This window comes from Dipodomys spectabilis, unplaced genomic scaffold (assembly GCF_019054845.1).
Source record: "Dipodomys spectabilis isolate Male_0828 unplaced genomic scaffold, ASM1905484v1 ptg000421l, whole genome shotgun sequence".
Lineage (NCBI taxonomy): Eukaryota > Metazoa > Chordata > Mammalia > Rodentia > Heteromyidae > Dipodomys > Dipodomys spectabilis.
In genome coordinates, this window is record NW_024871098.1 from 862,783 (window position 1) to 879,440 (window position 16,658).

The following is a 16,658-nucleotide window of genomic DNA, read 5'->3' on the forward strand; positions in this document are numbered from 1 at the left end:
AATTCAATAAATAGCAAAAAGTATATACCTATAGGGTAATATTTTGAAGAGTCAATTGGAAATATTCTAATATAATAACTTGAACAATTTCACATTGACAGTAATTATCTAGAATACTTTAATGCTATTTGGACAAGATTGTCCTTCTAAATGAGCAAAACCAATTTCTCCTTTTACTTTATCAGGGAAATATCTGAGCTAAAAATGGAAATTAACATATGAATCTATAACAACTGGAATGAATTTTACTATTTTTTAGCAAATATTAATTTCAAAAATGTATTTTATTGTGTTATAAACATATATCCATATAATGTAACTTGTTAAATTTTATTCCTTTTATTAATTTCATTATCCTATTTTTATACGTATATTTTATTATGTCATCATACTAACATGAAATATTTGAACATATTTACTCCACAATATTTCTCCTCATGTTCTCTCTTACTTTTTTCCAAACTAAATCAGTTCCATCTTTTACAGCTGTGTCATTCATTTTAATTTCTGGGTCTAGAGTCTGCATATGAGAAATCTAATATTTGATTTTCACAGTATCGTTTATTGCTTTAATATGAAAGTTTCCAATTCTATTTTCTTGAAGATGATATGATTTCATAATTATGTGTGGCTAAATAATATATCATTGTGTATATATATATGTGTGTGTGTGTGTGTGTGTGTGTGTGTGTGTGTGTGTGTGTGTGTATATATATATATATATATATATATATAACAGTTTCTCTCTTCAATGAGTGATTAAGGAACATGTAGTTAATTCTGTAGTTATTTATGCTTTTTTATGTGGGAGAAGGAAGGATAGAAATAATGATGTTTGGAATAAGAAACATGCTCTTTAGGCAGGCACTCTACTATTTGAAACATCTCTCAGTTGCTCTTTCATCAGTATTTCAATGATGAATTGTATTTAAAAATAAAATTTAATTACAATTGCAAAGGTGTTCTTTTTCAGTATATATATTATTTTTTATTACAATGTTACCTTTAGTATGTCATGTGAGTATGGGGATGTATGTGAGCATGAAAATCTAGGCCTGTTTGTACATGTAGCTGACTTGAAGGAAACAATGTATGTGAGATACAGGATTCAAATAAAAGTTTGAGAAATGTAAGTTGCTAAATTGATGTATATGTCCAGTTTGTGGAGTGTGATTTCAAGATCACATTTTGGTAGGTTTTATACCAAGTAAATAGATGTTTCTAATCCAAAATCATAAGGAATAAAACAACAACTCTGTTTCATAATCATTCAGTCTTAGTACTCCAGACATTGCAATAACTGGAAAAAATGATTGAAAGTATGGTGGGTCAGTAGTAAGCCTTTAGACACTCTACTTTTTCCCCAAAATCTTCAGATGTACTCTTTGGATATAAATTACAAGTATATTGATAAACATACAGATGTAATATGGTCTTATATATGTAAATATATGTTTATATTATAAATAGATCATATATTAACTTATATTTTAAATGTGTATCACAAATATTTATTTATATTTAAATGTAATTCATCTCATCATACATACATACACAGACAGACAGATAGATAGATAGATAGATAGATAGATAGATAGATAGATAGATAAATTTTTTTTGGTCAGTCGTGGGGCTTGAACTCTGGGCTTAGGTGCTGTCCAAACGCTCTTCAGCCCAAGGCAAGAGTTCTACCGCTTGAGACATAGCGCCACTTCCAGTTTTCTGGTAGTTTATTGGAGATAAGAATCTCATGGAATTTCCTGCCTGAGCTGGCATTGAACTGTGATCCTCAGATCTCAGCCTCCTGAGTAGCTAGGATTATAGGCATGAGGCACTGACACCCGACTATACTTATATCTCAGATTTGTTACTGGAACAAATGGTACAAAAACTATTATTCTTATCATGAAAGGACTTCACCCTGACAGGTATAATTACAAGAAGGAAAACAATAACTATTCACAGTGGCAAAAAAATCCCTTAGGTGCCTAGCAAGACAGCATGTGTTTCCAGACACTGCATGTGGTGTGAGCAGTTTGCAACCCGAGCGACTGTGGAAGATATTGGACCCTAAAAACCTGACAATTGCATAAACACCGCCCTCTATGACAGATTTAGCAAGGCCTATCTTAGAGATTCTTGTTAGGGACATGATGAAAAAATTTATAGTTTAGTTGTGATTACAGAACTCTTTAACACATATCACTCAACCATTAACCATATTTAGCATAGTTTCTATTGCTCTAACATATTTTCTTGGCTCAGTAAACTTTTTTTGTTTGTGAAAACTTAGCTGTTCAAAACATAAACATGGGATTTTAATATTTTTGAAATTACTGTCTGCATAATGTTGTATGAGATGAGCTTCTCTTTAGCATATCATAGGAATAAAATTAATCTGATTCAAACTTAGAAACAGATAGCTTGTTCTCTCTCCTAGAAAACCATCTATATAGACTTCTTTACATGTTAACAGATCCTCATTTACTTGCAAAAGTCTGTCAGTGTGTCAAACCTAACTCACGCAAGTGAGGTGAATTCTTCTCTCATGCTTTCTTTACATTAAAAATGGTAAGAACTGTTCAGTAATGTGCAATCATTTTAATATGAAGTGTGACTCCTATTTTCCATAATATGAATCAAGCAGAGGAATCAGTTTAAGATGTGAAAGAGACTTAAAAAGAGTCTCAGACCTTGAAAATTGTCCTGGGTATGAATTTTTGGAGAAATATCCCTTTTCAAAGACAAAGGACTAATTTTTTTAAAATTATGCTGGTACTGGGGTTTGCACTCCTGGCCTTGAGCTCTATCTGGGCTTTAAATCTCAATGTTTGCTCTATACCTCCCAAGCCACACCTTCACTTCTTCCATTTACCACAAGTGGAGAAAAGAATATCTTAGGTTTATCTTCTTGGAATTGCTTCGAATTGCAATTGTCAAATTTGAACCTACCGACTATCTAGGTGTAAGCCACTGGTGCTGTGCTAAAACTCACTTCATAAGAATAAAAAATCACAAAAAGAGGAGAAAAAATATTTGATCAATTATTTATGTGTTGTCTGATAAACCAAAGCACTTGCTACTGGAAGAGAAAAAGAGAGAAGATGGAGATGAATATGTAGGAGAGAGACACAAAGAAAGAAGAAAGGAAGGGAGGTTAAAAGAGGGGAGGGGAGTGGAGGGGAGGATACGAGAGGAGCGGGTAGCTGAGTACAATAGTCTACTCCTCACTAAGGTTTTTTTGGACAATCAGTACCTTTGCATTTATGTAGCCAAAGCTTTTTATTTTTGGTAGTAGTAAGCTGAGATATAAAATAACAATTTATGGGTAATAACATGTTAGTTTGCTTCCTTCTGCACCAAGGAAGCCACATTTAGGTTACTGTCAGAGAGAAGGCAAGAGTAAGCAATTGAAGTGATTCTGAGAAACAATAATTGACATGCCAGGAATGCTCCCTTGTATGGTGAAGTCAAGCATCACTCTTGTTCCCTGTTCCAGTCTTCCTCTCAACAAGAACAGCAGAAACAGAAGAGGAAGGAGATATCTGAGTAATGATCATTTCTCTGTTTACCCTCATCCCTTGGTCTCTCAAAAAATGAAACGAAAGGAGACTTAACCTGAACTAGTGGGGAACATGAGAGGAAAAAGTTCAGTCTAACTTATTGTGAAACTTTAAAAATAATTGGAGCAGCATTTCAAATACTGAAATAAAACTTCTTCAATTATTAATAAAAAATAACTAGAAATTTATCGAAAACTTAGAAGACTACAGAGCTCACTACATAGTGGAATCTGAAAATTGAAACTGATTCCTGCTTCTATCATCAGAAATTGAAGATCGTCCCTAAACGTCCAATACTAGGTAAATTACCCTTGATATTCACTTATACTTTGCGAATATAATGCCGAAAATATGACTTTAAATTTAGACTGCTGAAGTGATAAGCGATGGGAATTCATGATGGATAACATAATGCAGACAGAATGGAAATTATTTCCCTTCCATCTTCATTGTGTAGAGAATAAAAATGCTCTATTGGATGGCCCTGAAAGTCCAATTCTAAATTTAGGACAGAAGGTGAATAGTAAAGATCTATCTTAGCCATTCTGAGATTAGAAATGTGGAGAAATATGCTCATTTATGTAGGTCAAATATGGAAGAGAGGATGTGGCAAGCCCATAGCCAAATGCCAAATTAGAGATATTTAACAAAATACCATGAAGTTGAAACAAGTCTTAAAAGGGGATCTGGGCTAAAAGGGAGTAGGGTAGAAGAATGTAGAGGGAAATGGTGGACTAATACATTCATAACATTCAATGTACACATGTCAGAATATAAGTAGGAAACATGAATGGATAGGTGGGGTTGGAGTAAGGGAAGGAAGAAAAATGTGAAGTTTAACAATGATCCAGATGCACTGTATATTGAAATGCACATACACTCTATTCAACACTGACATGATGAAGCAAAACCCCTTTGCACAACTAGCTAAACACAAATATTTTTGAAGTTTTAATATTCAGAGTCCTGAAGCATAAACCTTTAGAGATAAATAAGAAGAGAGAATTGGCATATTGTTGAGGCTTGTTTCCCTTTCAATATACTAAATTTAATGTGTCAATTCTGCTGCAAATATAAATTTTATTTTGCCTATTCTTTTAAGCAAATTGCTTAAAATGTAGAGAACCAAATTCCAATATCCCTTCATTTCCAATAAAAAAATCTTATGCACCTTTAAGTTTCTCAGTTATTTCTAAATTCCTTAATGCAATGCATTATTGGAACTATTTTCATTCCATAGTTAAATTTATTTTTTTGTTGTTGTTGTGAAAATACTGTACAAAGGGGTTTCAATTAAATGGGCAAGATAATGAGTACATTTCTTATCAAGCATTGTAGCCTCCTCCTTTGTTTCCCCTTCCCATAACTTCCCGTCCTCTCCCTGCTCCCCACCCAATCCTCCCCCCCACCAAAATTTTGAAGTTTGTTTTCGACATAATGACTTGTACATCTCATTGTTGTAATTGGTCCAACTGTATCCCTATTATTTAAACGATTTGTTTTTTCCCTTCCCCTCCACAAATTATACCAACATCAAGTACAGTGAAAACAGGGTTTGTACAGTGGGGGAGGGACATACAAAGCAATAAAGAAATAATCTTATAAATGTGTTAGAAACAATCACATGAAAGGAAAAAACATTTGAATATATAGCTTAGGGTTCATTTCCCTAACATCAACTTGTCTGACAGTTTCTGTGTCTCAGACATACACTAGTTATTGCAAATAAGGGAAACCATGGCACTTATGTTTCTTTGGGCCTGGCTTACGTCACTTAATATATTTTTTCCAAGTCTTTCCATTTCCTAACAAATGGGGCAAATGTCATTCTTTCTGATGGAGGCATAGAATTCCAGTGTGTATATATATACCACATTTTCTTCATCTACTCATCTACTAAGGGGCATCTGGGTTGGTTCCATATATTAGCTACGGTAAATAATGATGCAATAAACATAGTTGTGGTGGAAGCTCTACTGTGGTCTTATATGTGAACATTTGGGTAAATACCCAAAGTGGGATTGCTGGGTCATAGGGGAACTCTATTTGTAGACTTTTGAGGAACCTCAATACTGATTTCCAAACTGGTTGAACAAGTTTACACTCCCATCAACAATACAGTAGTGTTCCCTTCTGTCCATATCCCCTCCAGCATCTGTTATTATTAGAGTTCTTGATTATAGTCATTCTAACTGGTGTGAGGTGGTATCTGAATGTTGTTTTCTTTTATGACTAGGGAGGTTCAGCATTTCTTCATGTGTCTATTGGCCATCCTTCTTTCCTCTTCAGAGAAGGTTCTCTTTACGTCTTTAGCCCACTTATTTATTGGGCAGTTGTTTCTTTGAAGATTTGTTGGGGTATTTAAATTTTTGAGTTACAGGTATATTTTAAATATGAGACCCTTGTCCATTTTATGGCCAACAGAAAGCCCAATCCGTGGGCTTTCTGTTAATCTTGCTAGCTATGTACTTTGCCAGGCAGAAGCTCTGCAATTTTATGCAATCCCATTTGTCCAACCTTTCTTTGATTTGTTGTGTTTCTGGGTCTCTATTAAGAAAATTTCGGACTGTGCCAACAAGACCTAGGGTTTCTCCTATTCCATCCTGCAATGTTTTCAGAGTGTCTGCTTTGAGTATGAGGTCTTTTATCCATTTGGAGTTGATTCTAGTGAAGGGTGATATATAAGGATCTAGCTTTAGTTTTCTACAAATTGTTAACAAATTTTACCAGCACCATTTACTGAAGAGACTGTCTTTCTTTGATTCTATTTTTTAGCTCCCTTACCGAAGATTAAATGGCTATAGGTCTGTAAGTTCATTTCTGGGTTTACAATTCTATTCCATTGGTCCTGAGGTCTGTTCTTGTGCCAGTACCAAGCTGTTTTGATTACTATGGATTTGTAGTTGAATTTGAATGTGGTATTGATATTCTTCCAGTACTGTTCTGTTAAGGATCATTTTTGCTATTCAGAGTCTTTTATTGTTCCATATGAATTTTTTGATTCCCTCTTCCATTTCCTTGAAGAATGAGGTTGGAATATTGATAGATATCGCATTGAATTTGTAGATAGCCTTTGGAAGTATTGCCATTTTCATGATGTTGATCTTTCCCAATCCAGGAGTATGGGAGTTTTTGCCACTTTCTAAGTTCAGTTTTGATTACCTTTTTCAGTTTTTTAAAGTTTTCATCCTAGAGATCCTTCGCTTCTTTGGTTAATTTAATTCCTAGGTATTTTATTTTTTATGGGGCTATTACGAATGTAGTTGCTATCCTAATTTCAGCCACTCTTTTCTTATTGTTGGCATACAGAAAATCCATTGATTTTTGAGGATTAATTTTATACCCTTTGCCAAAGTTTTGAATCAGCTTGAGTAGTTTTGGAGTTGACTCTGTGCGATTCTTTAAATACAAGATCATGTCATCTGCAAAGAGGGAGAGTTTTACTTCTTCTTTCCCTATTTGGATCTCTCTTATATTTGCATCTTATCTTATTGCTGTAGTTAGGCATTCCAATATTAGACTGAAGAGAAGTGGAGAGTGGGCATCCTTGTCTCATTCCTGAGTTAAGGGGAAATAGTTTTTTACCATTAAGTATAAGGCTGGCTACAGGTTTGTCATATACAGCCTTTATTGTATTGAGGAAGGTTCCATGGATTCCTCATTTTTCCAGAACCTCCATAAAAAGGGGTGTTGGATCTTGTCAATTGCTTTTTCTGCATTTATTGAGATAACCATGTTGTTCTTATCCTTGCTTCTGTTGATGTGATGAATTATATTAATTGATTTGCACATATTAAACCAGATTTGCATCCCTGAAATGAAACCTGTTTGATCGTGGTGTATGATTTTTTTTGAGGAATTGTTGAAGTAGATTGGCCAAAATTTGGTTGAGAAGTTTGCATCAATGTTTATCGAAGAAATGGATCTATTGTTCTCTTTCCTTGATGAGTTCCTTCCTGGTTTTGGGATGTGTGTTATGATGGCCTCATAGAATGAGTTTAGTAGTGAACTTTCTCTTTCAGTTTCATTGAAGAGTTGGAAGAGTATTGGTGTGAGCTCTGCTTTGAAGGCCTTATAGAATTCCGCTGTAAAACCATTTGGTCCTGGGCTTTTCTTAGATAGGAGGTCTCTTATTGCTGTTTCTATTTCAATGCTTGATATAGACCTTTTAAAATACTTTGATTCATCTTGGCTTAGTTTTGGCATGTCAGTATTTGCTCGGATAAGGTCCATTTCTGCCAAGTTCTCAAACTCATTAGTAGAAAGGTTTTAGAAGCATTCCCTTATAATGTTCTGAATCTTAGTTGTTTCTGTGATGATGTTTCCATTCTTATCTCTGAGTTTATTTGGGTGTGTTCTCTTTTTTTTCTGCTAAGGGTGTGTCATTTTTGTTACTTTTTTCGAAGAATCAACTCTTTGGTTTCTTGAAACTTTCTTTTTTTTACATTCCAATTCATTTAATTATGATTTAATTTTAATTATTCATTTCCATCTACTGGATTGTGTTTAACTTGCTGCTCTTTTTCAAGGAGGCTCAGATGTCTCATTAAAGTGGTTTCAGGTCTCCCTAATTTGTTGATGTAGGAATTCAGAGGTATAAACTTGCCTCTGAATATTGTGTTTGCTGTGTCCCAGAGGAGCTAGTAATTGGTGTGTTCATTTTTGTAGAATATCATGAACATTTGAATTTCTTTTCTAATCTCTTCCATGACCCACTCGTGATTCAGCAGTGTGTTGTTCTGGATCCATGTGTTACATGACTTTCTTTGGTGGCTTTTGGTGTTAAGTTCTAATTATATTCCCTTGTGGTCTCAGAGAATGCAAGGTGTAACTTCACTGTTTCTGAATTTGGACAAGTTTGCTTTGTGGCCTAAAATGTGGTCTATTTTGGAAAATGTTCCATGTGCTGCTGAGAAAAACGTATAGTTTAATGCTGCTGGGTGAAATATTCAGTAGAAGTCGGTTAAATCTAGTTGGTCTATGCAGTTGTTTATATCTGCGGTTTCTCTGTTGAGTTTTTGCGATGTTTATTTATCTAGTGGGGAAAATTGTGTGTTAAAGTCCCCAACAATTAATGTCTATGGATCTTTGTGGGAGTTGAGGGAAAGTAGTGTTTCTTGGATGAATTAGGGTGCTCTGTTGTTTGGCAAATAGATATTTAGAATTGTAATATCCTCCTGAAGGAGAGATCCCTTAATTAGTATGTACCGACCTTTTCACTAATTTTAGTTAAAAGCCTATTTTATCTGATAATAGGATTGCAACTCCTTCCTGTTTATGGGGGCCGTTTGCTTGGTAGATTTTGTTCCAGCCTTTAAAATTGAAAATGTGTTTGTTTTTGTGGGCAAGATGTGACTCTTGAAGGCAGCAGATAGAAGGATCTTGCTTTTTAATTCAAGTAGACAGACTTTGTCACTTAATTGGAGAGTTAAGCCCGTTAATGTTGAGAGATAGAACTGAGAGGTATTTGGGAGTTCCTGCCATTTTATCTAACTACTTCGGGGCTGCTGTAACTGTGTTCTTCCTATGGTTCTTGGATTCTCAGTTTGGGTGCTCTTTCTTGGCCTTTATTGTGGTCTTGTTGGTTTTCTCTGTGTAGGACATCTTTAAAATTCTTTTGTAGGGCTGGTTTGGTGGGGATATATTGTTTCAATTTTTGTTTGCTATGGAAAGGTTTTATTTGACCTCTGATTACTAAGGAGAGTATAGCTGGATAAAATATTCTTGGTTGATAGTTGTTTGTCTTTAGGGCATGGCTTACACCATTCTAGGCTCTTCTTGCTTTGATTGTCTCTGCTGAGAAATCTGAGGTGATTCTAATTGATTTCCCTTTATAGGTGATTGATATTTTCTCCATGACAACTTTAAGGATCTTTTCCTTGTTCTGAATTAATCCTTTGTGCATTATAATGTGACAATGGGATATCTTGTTCTGGTCTAGTCTATTGGGAGTTTTAAAAGCTTCTTGTATCTGAATAGACCTATCTTTTTGCATGTTTGGGAAGTTCTCTGCTAGGATCCTGTTAAACAAATTTCCTAGACCATTGACTTTTGGCTCTAGGTGTTCCTCTACACCCATTATCCTCAGATTAGGCCTTCTAATGGTAAGACACCAAGGGTTGAATGTTGAATAGATCTATGATATTTCTTGGATTTGTCTTGGATGGTTGTATGTTCTTTCTCTATAATATCTAGGCTGTCTTCTATCCTCAGAATTCAATCTTCAGCATGGCCTATCCTACTATCCAGACTTTCTACTTTTTTTTTCTTTTCCTTCGAGTTGGTCAGTATTTATGGCTTCTAATTCTTTGATGGATCTTTGTTTTAGATCTTGTATGAAATTCTTTCCTTCCTTAATTTGGTGTTCAGTGTTTATTCTCAAATCACTTGGTGGATTGGTTATGGTTTCCTTGGACTCCCATTCCTTCGGTTGGGATCCATTCAGCATTCCCTTTGTGTACTCCCTGACTTCTATCAGCTCTCTGTTTATGGATTCCATGAATGCCTCTTGTGATCTTTGTCTATGCTCATCCCATTCTTGCAATTCCTTTATTACTCTTTGATTAGCTTGCTCACATTCATGCAATTCCTGTAGTTCTCTTTGACTGATCTCAGCCTACTCACACAATTCCTTTATTTCTCTTTGAGTGTTCACAAGCTGGTCATGCAATTCTTTTATCTATCTTTGAGTAGCTTTCTCACACCTATGAGCTTCCTGTTTTGACCTTTGGTTTGCCTCCTCTCTCTCTATCATGCTCACACATAGTCCTTTGCAGATTTTCAATTTTTTTTTTTACCATGTTTACCATTAGTGTTTGTAGAGCTTTTTGGGAGCTCTCCACTGGATTATTCATCATCTGTTCTGTCCATGATTATCAGGAGTGGGAGTTGAGATACCCGGACTTGCCATTTTTCTTGTATTTTTCCAGTTTATTCTGCCCATTTGGGATGAGAGTAACACCAGTTTGTGCTAGAAAACTATCATAAGGCAAGCATCAACAAAGTCTGTACTTGCACAGTCAAAAGCCTGCAGGTGTAATCTAGTTCAACAGATATATTTTTCAACATCAAACAACTATGTATTAATAGGCTATGAACCACAAAGAAGAATTTGGCAAACCAGAAATGATTAAGTTTAGTGAGAGGTGTGGATATAAATAAGAATAGAGGGATGTGGAAAGGTAGAGGGAAATAAGTTCAATAGAATGATAGTAGAGACTGGGAAAAAAGAAAGAGAAAAAGAGACAAGCAGAAATAGTGAAACAAAAATTAAAAATTAAAAAGTGAAACACTGAAGAATGATGCAAATTAAAAACGCAATATTCAGAGAAGGACGGGAATAGGATAAGAGAAGGGGAGGGATAGAAAGGAGACGTGAAAAGTTAAAAAATAAGAATGCTTAAAATTTTATATAGGTATATAGAGGTAGTATGGCTATTAAGGAATTTAATTCTAAGAGGTTTTGAATTCAGTAATAAATTTCTGGATTAAGTTGTACAAGGGGGGATAACGTCTAATAATCGACTACAGGTATATCTGAGAATGAGGAGAACAGCAATTAAATCACGCAAAGAAGAATGAATGAGAAGAAAAAGTGAAAAGAATGAGAAAGAAAGGAGAAAAGGGTCAAGAGGTCAGTAGAGCTAAACAAAAATGAAAAAAAGCACGCACATACATATACCCCTAAAATAAAAATTAGAAGAGGAAGAGAAAAAGTTAGAAAACAATTTTTAAAGTTAAATATTAAAAATTTTCTTACTAGAGACCCAGAAAAACAAAAAAAATCAAAAAAAGGTTGGACAAACTGGATTGCATGCAATTGCAGAGCTACTGCCTGGCAAAGGACATAGCTAGCAAGATCAATAGAAATCCCACGGATTGGGAGAAGATCTTCACTAGCCATACAACAGATAAGGGACTCATATCTAAAATATACTTGGAACTCAAAAAATTAAATCCCCCCCAACAACAAATCCTCAAAGAAACAACTGCCAAATAAATAAGTGGGCGAAAGGCTTAAAGAGAAACTTCTCTGAAGAAGAAAGAAGGATGGCCAATAGACACACGAAGAAAAGCTCAACCTCCCTAGCCATAAAAGAAATGCAAATCAAAACAACATTAAGATACCACCTCACTCCAGTTAGAATGGCAAAAATCAAGAACTCTAATAACAACAGATGCTGGAGGGGATTTAGACAGAAGGGAACCTTAATTCATTGTTGGTGGGACTGTAAACTTGTTCAACCACATTGGAAAGTAGTATGGAGGTTTCAAAAAAGACTCCACATAGAGCTCCCCTATGATTCAGCAATCCCACTTTTGGGCATTTACCCAAATGTTTACAAACAAGACCACACTAAACCTACCAGCACAACTTTGTTTATTGCAACATTATTTACTATAGCTAAGATATGGAACCAACCCAGATGCCCCTCAGTAGATGAATGGATCAAGAAAATGTGGTATATATACACACTGGAATTCTATGCCTCCATTTGAAAGAAGTACATTGGCCCCATTTTTTAGGAAATGGAAAGACTTGGAAAAAATTATATTAAGTGAAGTAAGCCTAGCCCAAAGAAACATAGATCCCATGGTTTCCCTTATTTGCAATAGTTAGTATATGTATCAGTCAAGCAGAAAAGGTCAGATAAGTGATGTTAGGAAAATGAACCCTAAGATATGTATTTAAATGTTTTTTTTCTTTCATGCATTTGTGTCTATTGCATTTATAAGATTATTTCTTTGTTGCTTTGTATGTCCCTCCCCCACATTATAACCCCTGCTTTCAATGTATTTGATGTCGGTATAATTTGTGAAGGGGAAGGGGAAAACAAGTCATTTATGTAAGGATACAGGTGGACCTGTTGCAACAATGAAAAGTACAAGTTGTCATGTCGAAAACGAACTTTACAACTTTGGTGGGGGGGTGGGGGCAGGATTTGGTTCCGGGGCAGGGGGAGGCTTGGAAGGGATCAGAAGGGGAAAAAAAGGAGGTGGCTACAATGCTTGATAAGAAATGTACTCATTATCTTGCCCATGTAATTGTAACCCCTTTGTAAAGTTTTTTCACAATTAAAATAAATTAATTAAAGGTACCAAAAGAGTTCTTTGCTTTTTTTGGGTGAGATGGGAAGATCCTGTATTTCCCTTGTGTCCATATTCAGTCTCTTTTTGGAGTCTCTGGTCTGCTTGTGGTGTTTTATTTTCCTGTAACTTTATTGTTTTCTTAAGTCAGGTTGTTTGAGTAGGCAGAAAAATGCTTTGCTTTACCCAGGATATTGTCATCCTCCTTCCAGGCTAGTTCAATGGGAGGGATATCTGCTTTGAGTATCCCAAAAGAGGGTGATGGCTGTTTCTTCTACTTTGGAGATGCTGTGATGGGGTAGGTTCTGGGTAGTGTTGAGGCCTTTCATCGAACAGTAGCTTTGCTCTGAGGGGCTAGCTTCTGAGGTAGTCACAGAGCCCAGCCAGGAGCCATTCTCAGGGTTTACTGTTACTGAATTTCAATTGATTGTCTAGACTGTTGTTGGGAGGGGCAGTCTGTGGCTCTGTTTATCCAGTGAAGAAAGCCGCTCCTGGGGCTGTTGCAGGCCTGGGCTGGGTGAATTTTCCCTGGGTGGAGCTGAGCCTGGAAGTTCAGGTTAGATTCCTGTGAACTGCTAAATGACTTTTTGTTTTCATCCAAGGACTGAGTTGGAGCTAGCTGCACAGCCAGGCCTTTGCCAGTATCACAGAGGGAGATCTCCGGTAGTGGGCGGGGAGGGGTAGCCTTCCCATCTCTGTTCCCTGAGAAGGAGTGAGGAAGTCAGGCTCCTACTCACACAGGAGTCTGGTTCCTGGGTCATATCTGGGCCTGTGGTCTGAAGGATGAAGATGTCTGCTCCTTGTCAGTTCTTGCTGGTGTTGAGTAGAATCCTCTTGCTTACTGTGTCTGGTGCCTTTGTCCTATACTCTCTGTGTTGCAGGTATGGTGGCTCCGGCCACGACCGCCCCTGCCACATTCGCAAACATGGCTGTTGGCAAGTGCTCAGATTTGTCTCCTTGCCTGGATTTTTCCTCTCTGGCCTAACACTCTGTACTGTGGTTGCACACTTGGTGTGATTCTCTAGCTTAGGACTCTTCACTGGAGCACTGAAACTGCTTTCTATGTGAGAGCTTGTTTAGCTTCCAGCTTCTCCTCAGCTATCTTCCCGGAACCCTAAATTTAAATTTTAAATGACAAATTCTTTTCAAATCCTTTCACTCGGGAAGAGGTGTGGATAGATAAGTGATATGGGAAGAATCAGAATTATTCAGAAGGTTCTAAATGGATGTTTACCTAGTTTTCTCTCAGCTGGATCATAGAATACAGACTGTCCTAACTGGAAAAGTTAGCCTTCCGAGGTTTTCTGCATATAAACACTCCATCAACATTTTGACTACGAAGGTATTAGTACCTGGTCACTTGTTTTTGTTTTTTTTTTGTCAGTCATGCAGACTGAACTCTGGGCCCTGGCACTGTCCCTCACCTTTTTAGCTCAAGGCTAGTGCTCTACCACTTGAGCCACCGTGCAGCTTCTGGCTCTTTTCTGCTTATGTGGTCCCGAGGAATCGAGCGCAGGGCCTGATGCATGCAAGGCAAGCACTCTACCACTGAGCCAACCTTCCAGCCCCTCCATCAACATTTTATTAGAGAATTATTCAAGATTAGCTATATGTTGATTGATAGTGACTGATCATGAGAGAAAGTTGAGGGAAAACCGTCTACACTTCAGTGAGGTTCTGATTTGTGCTTCACAAAATGTTATGAAAGCTCTACATGAGAAATCTAGCAGCTGCATGTCTAAAAATTCCTTGGGTTGTTACATTTTCTGATATTGTCTCAATTCAAATACTTCTCCTTGGAGTTCCGTACTATTTCAATGATGCTGTATTAGCTCCTCATTACAATTTGCAGACTGGTCTTTTTGATGAAATTTGTGCTTTTCAAAATTGCTCTCCAAATTCCTTCCACAAACTGCATACAAAATTTATCTGTAATAATTTGTATCTGTTTATAGTGCATATACATATAGAATGTAGTAAAAATTCTCATAGCAATTATACTGCACTAGCTTGTGGGCAGATTCTAATGTAAATAATATACTGTGTTCATGTAGAGTTTTTGAGTATCCAAAGTAATAAGCTTGTGGTTCTAAAACCAATACCTTACTTATATTGAGTGACAAATACATCTTCATATAAGCAGAGACGTTTTCCTTGTATCTTTTTAACATATATTTTTATTATAAATACTGTATAGATGGGTTACAGTTACGTAAGTAAGGTAATGAGTACATTTCTTATTGAGCATTGCTACCCCCTCCTTTGTTTTTCCCCTACCATCCCTTCCCTTCAAACCTCTCCACCTCCCCCCTTCACCCATCCTCTGGTAGAGTGTCTTGTATATTTCATTGTTACATAGGTCAACCAGTATCCTTATATCTTAAATGAAGAAATTCTGGCTTGATTTATGCTGATTCTACCTGTGTAGACACATCTAAAATCACTGGGCAAGTCCAAGAGAACATAAATGCCATCATTTTTTTGTCAGTTGGTATAATTGTGTTCTACACATTTATTGATAGGTTACAAATTATTCTCAAACTTTAAAACATTAAAAATACTTTCTTTTTCTTTTCTTGTTTTCTTGGCCAGGAAATCAGCAAGACCTCAGTCAGCATTTCTCACATAGGAATTTTCACATGGGTTAGTTAAGTGTATATGTAGAGTCCAGTTTTCTGAGGACTCACTCATCTGCCTAGGAATTCATGCTGGTTGTTGGAAAAAGAGCTCAAGTAAGGATGCCATTTAAACCTTATTACTTTACTCTTTACCAGGGTATTCTCCTCCTACTTTGGTTGTTGAGAGTGTCTACAAGAGTAAGCATTACCTGAGGAGCAGGGAGACACCATATGAATTATACTTACTGAGGTTTCTAAGTGACTTGCTATCACTTGTACTGCATTTTGTAAGTCAAATCTCTCTAAAACTACCTGTTTTAAGAGATAAGAGGAGTGGTAAATGAACTCTTAGGGACAAATACATCTTCAATATATATTGTTCCAAGTATTCCGTTTAAGTCATATTCAATAACTGGTGAAAATTGTGTTGGCTGAAATTATGTGTCTTTCTCCATGTCTGCATGTATACATGTGTATATGTATGTGTGTGAATAGAAACATACATGTGTACATCATAGCTTATATCATCATTTATTCCTTGCTAATAAATAAAGTAAGGAATTCCTAAAGTTTTAAGAGAAACTGTGTAGTTAAAGTCTTAACTCTTCACTCTACTTCTTTACACAAAGACTTTGCAACTTCTCATTAATAAAGTTTTCATAAACTCTGAAATGTACATACTTAGTACTTAATGTCTGCTACCAAAAATCTTAAATACTTTACAGAAAAGTTTTAGACCTGCCAAACAGTCCTATTTTTGGCATATATAAGCAAAATCCCAAAATTAAGCATATTTAAAACATTAAAACTTAAGAATTGCTGCAATGTTCATTTTGACAGGTGCCTTGTATAGAATAATTGAATTCTTCCTCCTACACATCTCTTGAACTACAAATATCAGGAATTATTTTGTTTTTGGCATGTCTATATTGATTTTATTCTTAAATGTGTGCTTATGTAAGAAATACATGATTCTAAAATTTCACAACTATTCTTTTGAACTTACTTTTTGTTGAATTGTCTAGTTTAATAAAATCAATAAAAATTATACTTTCTATATAATAAATGTACTGTGCTCAATTTAGCATCACATACACTAACATTGGAATGATACAGAGAAGATTAGCATGCACCCTGCACAAGGATGACATGCAAATTCTTGGAGCGTTCCATATTTTTACAACAACAGCTGCTGAAAGGTATGTGGCAACAAAGGAACCATACTGCCTTCTTGGTGGGAGTGTAAACTTGTTCAACTACTTTGGAAAGCAGTATGGAGGTTCCTCAGAAGAATCCACATAAACCTCCCCTATGACACAGTAATCCCACTTTTGGGGATTTACTCAAATGATCATAAACAAGACCATACTAAAACTACCAACACAACGAT

General features: G+C 36.0%; 1 non-coding gene across 1 annotated transcript; it reads left to right on the forward strand.

Annotated features, from left to right (window-relative positions):
• The first annotated feature begins 16,340 nt into the window (after positions 1-16,340).
• LOC122097288 lies at positions 16,341-16,447 on the forward strand. Its single transcript, XR_006145515.1, has one exon. It is a non-coding gene; the product is annotated as a U6 spliceosomal RNA (small nuclear RNA).
• Positions 16,448-16,658: the final 211 nt, after the last annotated feature.